The following is an 8,507-nucleotide window of genomic DNA, read 5'->3' as shown; positions in this document are numbered from 1 at the left end:
ATATTTTTATTACTAAATGCAAAGAAAGAAATATAATCGTAGCAACACAAGTCTGGCTACCACATTATTTATATTTTTTTAATACTAGAATTTATTTTACTCATTTATTAAAGAAGCGTAATTGTAGCAAGACACATCTGGCTACCTCATAGTCTGAGAGCTGGCTGCTGGTCAATTTACCCCATCAAGCCCATAAGGTTTGACCCCTGAGAGTTGCTGGGGCCACCCTCCTCATTAAAAAAATGCCCGTCAGCCTGGTCCCTGAGGGCGGGTTCGGCCCCCAGGGACCCCCCGAAAAGGCCCTCCGGCGGGTGTAATTTACCCCATGGAGCCCATGGACCAAACTTGGCTTATATGAATGTCCTATGGGTGTACATAATCAAAATATAAAAACTGACAAAATATCTGGTCGGGAAAGGGGTTGCCAGACCGCTTGTTTGCAGGCATAAAACCTTGTTTTTGGTCAAGGAGTCTGCGCCAAGACTACACTGTCCCATAGGCCCTGTACTGTAGCGTCTCCCAACAGACTGACGGACAGTGCCAGTTAGTGCATGTAGTAGTCTTGGCGCAGACTCCTTTACGCCCAACAAGGGTTTGTGCCTGCAAACTACCCGTTATACCCTGGGACCCAGGGTAGTTTGCATGCACAAATTGACCACACACACACCCACACCCACACACACACCCACACACACACCCACCCACACACACACACACACACACACACACATTCACACATGACTCTATGTATACTAAGAATACCGTAACACAAAACATGACCAGTGGTTTCTCCATACAGCCATGATACCTTGCACGTACATACCTATAATTATTATGTTCATAACTTTTGAATGTTTTACATCGATACTATCAGTGAACCTTCAAGCAGGAACACTGAAGAGATTTTGAAATTTGTGTGAAATTGTATTCTGTTTTACTGGCCACACAACCTGCTTACCCTTTATTATGTATCCACCATATAAGACAAATATATATATATACATATATATATATTTGGAAAATGCTGAAATAAACCCTTTGTTGTGAGTAGACTTCAGTTTCTCAAATCATGCATTATACTGTATGATAGACTAAAATGTGAAATTATGTTTTATATTATATGAAATAAATTCATGCCAAATACTGGTCAGTTCAGGAATCATAAGACTGCAACTGAAACATGTGCAATGCCTAGGCCTACATTATACGTAATTTATGTAAGCTTTAGTCTTCCATAGAGTGTGATGCATGGTTTGATGTGTAATTGCCATGGTTTTGAATGACAACTAAATCATAAATATGAACTAGGACCTGCATTGTAACTGTATATGGTATGTGACACCCTGGAAGTATTATCTTTTTTTTTTGGGGGGGGGGGAGGGGGATAGACAAAGTATCTCAATGAGGAGTTGACAAAAATTCTAATATAAAAGAGAACACAACATGTAAATGCTCTCAACGTGCATGCTATTGTTAAAGAAAAGAAATTAAGCTAACATTTCATTTAGCTGGTAATTTTATGTTTCACGTTGTGTGTATATGTCCCGGGTTAGATGCGCTCTTTGCAGTGTGTGACACCGTAGGTTGAGTTTTGTTTGTGTGGGGCTGGGGAACTGAAGATGAAGTACAGTGTATCTCCAGAAATAAGGAGTTGACAAAACTGCTGATATAAAGAGACCACAAGACCAAGTTAATACTTTCAGCCTATATGCTATATAAAAAGAGAGCTATCATGTTTCAACTTGGTGTGTACTGGTCACGGTCATTGGCAGTGTTTGCAGTATGTGACACCATTTGTGTGGGGCTGGGAACTATTATAAATAAAGTATATCTCCAGAAATAAGAAGATGACCCCCCCAAAAAAAAAGCGCTGAAGAGATGAAGAGAACACAAGATCAAAGTAAATGCTCTTGGCCTGTTTATTTCCATTACAGAAAGTTAGCATTCTATTGTGAAGCTTGTTATTTGAGGTTCCAATGAAGAAATACATGTATATAGAACACCGTAATTACATGTTCATTAGTATTATAGATATGCAGATATTTGTCCAAAACTATGAGGTGACATGCACTACTGAGTATGAAAATTGATCAATATCATTTCCAAAACCATTAAGCTCCTTCCTTATGTTATGCAGTTTATTGTGATTTGGAATTTATTAGAGTCAAATAAAGGAAATGTTGGCATGGATGCTGTAATCCTTGCCTATTTTATACATCAAAGGGTGGTTTTTATCAGCCAAAAACACAAAAAGTTATTAGTTTGAGGTTTTCAAAGGAATCTTATATTAGGATTGAGACTTGTTATTTGTATCTAAAAGAGGATATCAAGCAGGAGAAAAAGAAGTAATCCAAGCTACATCCCACTTGTTGACATAAACTTTATTAGAGTTATGTTTAATGCACGGTTGATGAAAATGTTTACTTAACTGTGTTATACAACTGGCCTTTAGCGCTGTTGTGGTTGGTCTTAAACTGAAGTTTACTCACAACAAAGGTTTTTCAGCATTTTCTGAAAAGCTCTATTTGAGTCTCATAAGGTGAATACATCATACAGAAAGAGTAGGCTGTGTGGCCAATAAAACCTAATACAACTTCACACAAATTTCAAATTTCTTCAGTGTTCCTTAAAGGTGTATTGATAGTATCCATGTAAAACATTCAAAAGGTATGAACATCTTATAGGTTTGACATTTATTATGTGCAAGGTATTATGGCTGCATTAATGAGAAACCTATTAATTGTAACATGTTTGGTGTTATGGTATATACAGTTGTACATAGAGTCATGTGTAAACATAATTGTGTGTGTATGTGTGTGTGTGCGTGTGTGTGTGTGTGTGTGTGTGTGTGTGTGTGTGTGTGTATGTGTGTGTGTGGGGGGTGGGTGTGTGTGTGGTCAATTTATGCATGCAAACTACCCTGGGTCCCAGGGTATAATGGGTAGTTTTCAGGCAATAACCCTTGTTGGGCGTAAAGGAGTCTGCGCCAAGACTACTACATGCACTAACTGGCACTGTCTGTCAGCCTGTTGGGAGACGCTACAGTACAGGGCCTATGGGACAGTGTAGTCTTGGCGCAGACTCCTTGACCAAAAACAAGGTTTTATGCCTGCAAACAAGCGGTCTGGCAACCCCTTTCCCGACCAGATATTTTGTCAGTTTTTATATTTTGATTATGTACACCCATAGGACATTCATATAGGCCAAGTTTGGTCCATGGGCTCCATGGGGTAAATTACACCCGCCGGAGGGCCTTTTCGGGGGGTCCCTGGGGGCCGAACCCGCCCTCAGGGACCAGGCTGACGGGCATTTTTTTAATGAGGAGGGTGGCCCCAGCAACTCTCAGGGGTCAAACCTTTTGGGCTTGATGGGGTGAATTGACCAGCAGCCAGCTCTCAGACTATCATTATTTTGTATTTATTTATCTATTTGTTCATTTATTTATTTATTTATTTATTTATTCATTTACTTATTTATTTATCTATCTATTTATTCATTCGTTTATTTATTATTTCTATTCATGTATCACTCACAAAGTTTAAGACCCCAGTATTTGGTTTGAATGCTGAATTTATAGATTAATTATATGAAAATATTAATGTGGGATATCCATGCTTCTTCCAAATGCAACTTCCTCAAATTGTTACTAGTGAATATCATGGACTCAATTCAAATGTTCGTTCATGGGGGGGGGGGGCAAATATTGCATTATGCATAAAGCTAAACCCATTTATTTTTTAAAATCTTGTGAGTGGGGTATGCACCTATATTCCTGGGCATACTTTTAAATTAAGTATGGATCTTCTTCTCCTTCCTATCTGTAAAGAATTCAAAAGATTTGAATGTTCTATATGTATACTAGTATGTATATTATTTGTAGAAAGCTAGAATTGTTTCTGTATTGTATCATACTGTTTCGATAATTATGAATATGTGTTTATTGTCCATGCAGGGCCTCCACAAACAACAGTATTAAACTCACTGATGGAGCGAACCTGTGTAAACAAGACTAATAAATAAATAAAGATCAAATAAATAGGTAGGTAGATAAATAGATGAATGAAAATATGAACGAATGAATACATAAACAAATAAGATGATTAATTAAATCAAAAAATTGTTACAAATAATCATCTCTGACAAATATCATGTATCACAATAACTATTGTAATTATATTAAATAAATAAATAAATAAATAAGATGATTAATTAATCAAAAATTGATACATATGTATAATCATCTCAGACAAATATCATGTATCATGATAACTAGTGTAATTCCATAGTGGGGAAAATGTCCCTTGTACAGTCTTTGTAATCTTTGGATCTTGATGGATTGGAGAAAACTGACAAGGTGATAGAAACAAAAACAAGCTCCCATTAATAGCACCGAGACTGCAAGCAGTTGCTAAATATCATTCTTATATGCATGTGTAATGCATATTTAATGAGTTAAATTTTCTTGGTGTTCTTGTGTCCATCCCTTTTTGCACAATCTGATCTTTGGCCCTTCTATTCACTGTGGCCCTTAACCTGAGTCATCAAAATGAGTTGGACTTTCTCTGTACATTCAGTGCTCTTTCAGGTAATTGCCTACAATGTATTTAACATTTCAAAGGAACGACACTGCATTATAGCATGGACCCTACCAGTAGGGTCCATGATTATAGAAATATCATTCAGAGGTGTCTGTTGTGCTCAGAAAGAAATTAGATGCTTCAGGATAACTTGTCAAAAAAAAAATTTTTTTTTCACTTATCTGTGAGTGACTTGCTGCAAGTCATTGGTAGGTGGAAATTATAGAGTGCCTTGAATACAGGCTAGCACAGAGATGGCTATGGATGCTGACAGACTGTGACAGCACACTTATGATTTTACATTAATTACTCTCGCACAATTTCCCACATCAAAGTACTACCAAAAATTTGTGATAATTCTTTCCAAGCATGTACATGACATGTATACATGTACTGTAAAACCAGGAATGTTTGAGTGCATTTCAATATCATGAGAGCCAAGATTTGCGAAATTAAAATGCACACAAAAGTTCTTGTCGACACTATACGCACTGAATGCCTGCGGCAATTCACGAAAAAATTCAGTTTGCAAAAAAGGCCTCTGGCTCTAATTCACGAAAATTTCACACTGCGAAAATATCTTGCTTTACATTATAAGGTAATAATGCACACGTCAATGAAAACAAAATTGCTGTGTACTTTGAATATATATTTGGCACCACATTGATAAACAAGAAGAAATCATTGGAAATCTTAAAGCCAAACATAGGTGAAGAAACAAATTATGTTGTACACAAGTAATCCACATCTGAATCAACTTTGTTATTACAAGCAGCACACAGTTTCCTGATACACTGTAGACAATACCAGTACTGTCTAGGGAAAGTTCACTGATTCATCCAAGTATGTATATATTTTGTATTTTCAAGTTGCATCCATAAACAAAATTCAAGCAACATTGGCTTACAGGTAATGCATCTGTTATCCTTTTTTCCACATCCCTCCTGACTCAACAAAATTCTATCCATAAACAACAACTGACATGAATTCACGTGCAGTAATAGTCACATGCTTCAATACAGTTCACCTTGCTGCATTATACCATTAACCGGTTGCCATTGACATACATTGTACAACTGTCCTTTTAAAAGGTATTTGAATTTATTTTCAACCTGCACTGAACAGGAACTTCTCCACCATCCTATTCCAGATATGAAAGACTGATGTTGAATACAATTTTTTATTTATTTCTCTCTTTTTTTAAAGGAGAGGAAGTCATAGAAAAACATCACAGTAATCAACATTTTCAGAACCAAGTTATGGTGCACCACCTAATGATGGTATGGGACCCCATTTGATGAAGCAACATTGGCATGTCATATTGGACCACACACACCAGCCTCCTGCTGGACTTTTTCTAGAACTGAGCAAAATGTGCACCATCCTTCCCTCTCAAATGCAACATACAACATACATTTGTATATGTGAAAAGATGAGATCACGAAGAATTGGAATTTTCCAAGCACATGATGAAAAATTGTTTTATATGACATAATGGAATACCATACAAATCGGAGTTTGTTAACTACTGTAAAACCCAAAATGTTCACATGCAGTTAAAATTTAGCAAATTCTGCAAGAGCCATGCTTCGCAAAATTAAAATGCACCTGAAAGTTCTTGTCTACACTATATGCATTGAATGCCAGTGGCAATTTGCAAAACTGTCAAGCCACAAAAAAGGCCATCTGCTCCACATCGCAAAAATGTCATGCCACAAAGGGCGGTCTGCTCTAATTTGTGACAAATATCATGCCATGAAAATATCTTGGTTTACGGGAATTTCACGAGAGAAACATCATGGGTACACATACTCTAGGCCAATGCATTCATTGTGAATAGGATGCTGAGCAATTTAAAGGACAAGTTCACCTTTATAAACATAAGGATTGAGAGAATGTAGCAATATTAGTAGAACACATCATTGAAAGTTTGAGGAAAATCAGACAATCCGTTCAAAAGTTATGAATTTTTAAAATTTTTGTGCAGCAACCGCTGGATGAGAAGACTACTGCAGAGTATGAATAACTTGCGTACAACAAAGATTTACAATATAAGGAAAATATAAAGAGAATTTCACAAAATTCCATCTTTTGAAAAAAGTACACATTCCCCTGAATCGTTACCGACAAATGTTATGGGCAATATTATTTCCCCTGCCTTTAGAAAGAGGCAAATCAAGAGCTCTTTTATTATGCGAAAAAAGTGAAAATATGTTGAATTTTCTTTTACATTTTCTTTATACTGTTGTACGCATATGACTCACAAGCTGTAGTAGTCTCCTCATCCAGCGGTTCCAACACAAAAATTTTAAAAATTCATAACTTTTGCATCGATTGTCCAATTTTCCTCAAACTTTCACTGATGTGTTCTACTAATATTGTTGCATTCTCTCAATCCTTATGTTTATGAAGGTGAACTTGTCCTTTAAGGTTCTTCCAAGTTTAAAAAAAAAGGAACAAAAAAGAACATAAAAAGTTTCTATCTCATGGGTGTTACAGTGGAAGCGTAAGAGTGGTGCCATGATATATTTCAAGATTTTACACTGTAGTACTTTCACTGATATATTCTATCACAATAATCTATGAATAAATAAGAGCAATCATACACATCTATTTACAATTTTAAGACAGATCACATTAGGAACAATAACTATCTATAATCTTGACTACAATATGGCAAGAATATCTCAGTTACAGTCTTCATAGAGTATCTTTTTCACATAATCGTACAAACTGGGAACAAACTGGGAGATACAGCAGGTTATGCAGAGCCTTTCCTTTTTTCTTTTTTTTCAAACCAAGTTCAAAGAAAGCAAATTAGAAATCATGGTTATACAAACAAGAGGCAGCATAATCATAAGTCGTATCGAAGACTGTGACAATTTGTCATTACAAGACACAGAATTGTTTCACTAGGCAGTTGAAAGAGCATGATCTACAGATTAAAGGTAATACTGTACATGCTTTATCTTTAACAAGTCCTTGTTGTTTCCACACACGTTTGCTTGACAGTCGGTGTACCCAGAACACTTACGTGCACTGATTTAGTCCAGTCAAAGTGCCCTTGGGTGTTCCAAGAGGTCATAAAAGAATGACCTGTCAATGCCTCTTCTTTCTATGTGTGCTTTAATTACAGACACATGAAAGTCACTCTATAGAGATAGTTAACCTCATTTGCATTCTTTTAAATCTAATGTCAACAAAATGTCCAAAAACTGCATTTGGCATTAGAATAATTCTACATGTAGCTCTATCTACTTCAAGGTATGACAGTTAGAAGAAATGAATGCATTTCACTAAATTCTTTCACCTTCCCATGGAATGTCTGAAGTTTCTTCCAGTTGTGGTAAAATGGCAGAATGTTGGTCAGTTATGTACAGTACATGCCATATATTTTGCGAGTATAATTTTTTTGCAAATTGGGATGTGCAATTACATCGCAATTGAGAACGACACTGATGAAAAGAGAAGGAAACGTCCATTTTCAAGAGATACAATATACAAGACACCTGTCTAATACAAAAGGTAATATTTTCACGAGTTGTTGATTTTGCTAATATCAGTTCGTCGTGCGCATGGCAGATTGTCGTTAGCGCGCTTCCATGCGCATGACAGATTGTTGTTAGCACACTTCCGTGCGCATGGCAGAATGTTGTTAACCCTATGCGCACTCCCACACCCTAACGACAATCTGCCATGCGCACTCCCACACTGTAACGATAATCTGCCAGGCGCAAGGAAGCGCGCTAACGACAATCTGCCATGCGCACGACGAGTTGACATATGAAATTTGCAAAATGTAAACATCCCAAAACTTACCGCAAACATGCTAATATTTATCTCAACATGTCTAAATATAACAGTTGCATCGAAAGACCTCTTTAAAAAAAAAAAAAAAAATCACAATCAAAAGTCCTGGGGCCTGACTTT

This window comes from Diadema antillarum, unplaced genomic scaffold (genome assembly GCF_040938485.1).
Source record: "Diadema antillarum isolate AM-2024a unplaced genomic scaffold, OU_Dant_1.0 seq00000057_RagTag, whole genome shotgun sequence".
NCBI classification, from domain to species: Eukaryota; Metazoa; Echinodermata; class Echinoidea; order Diadematoida; family Diadematidae; genus Diadema; species Diadema antillarum.
This window is presented reverse-complemented; position numbering follows the sequence as displayed.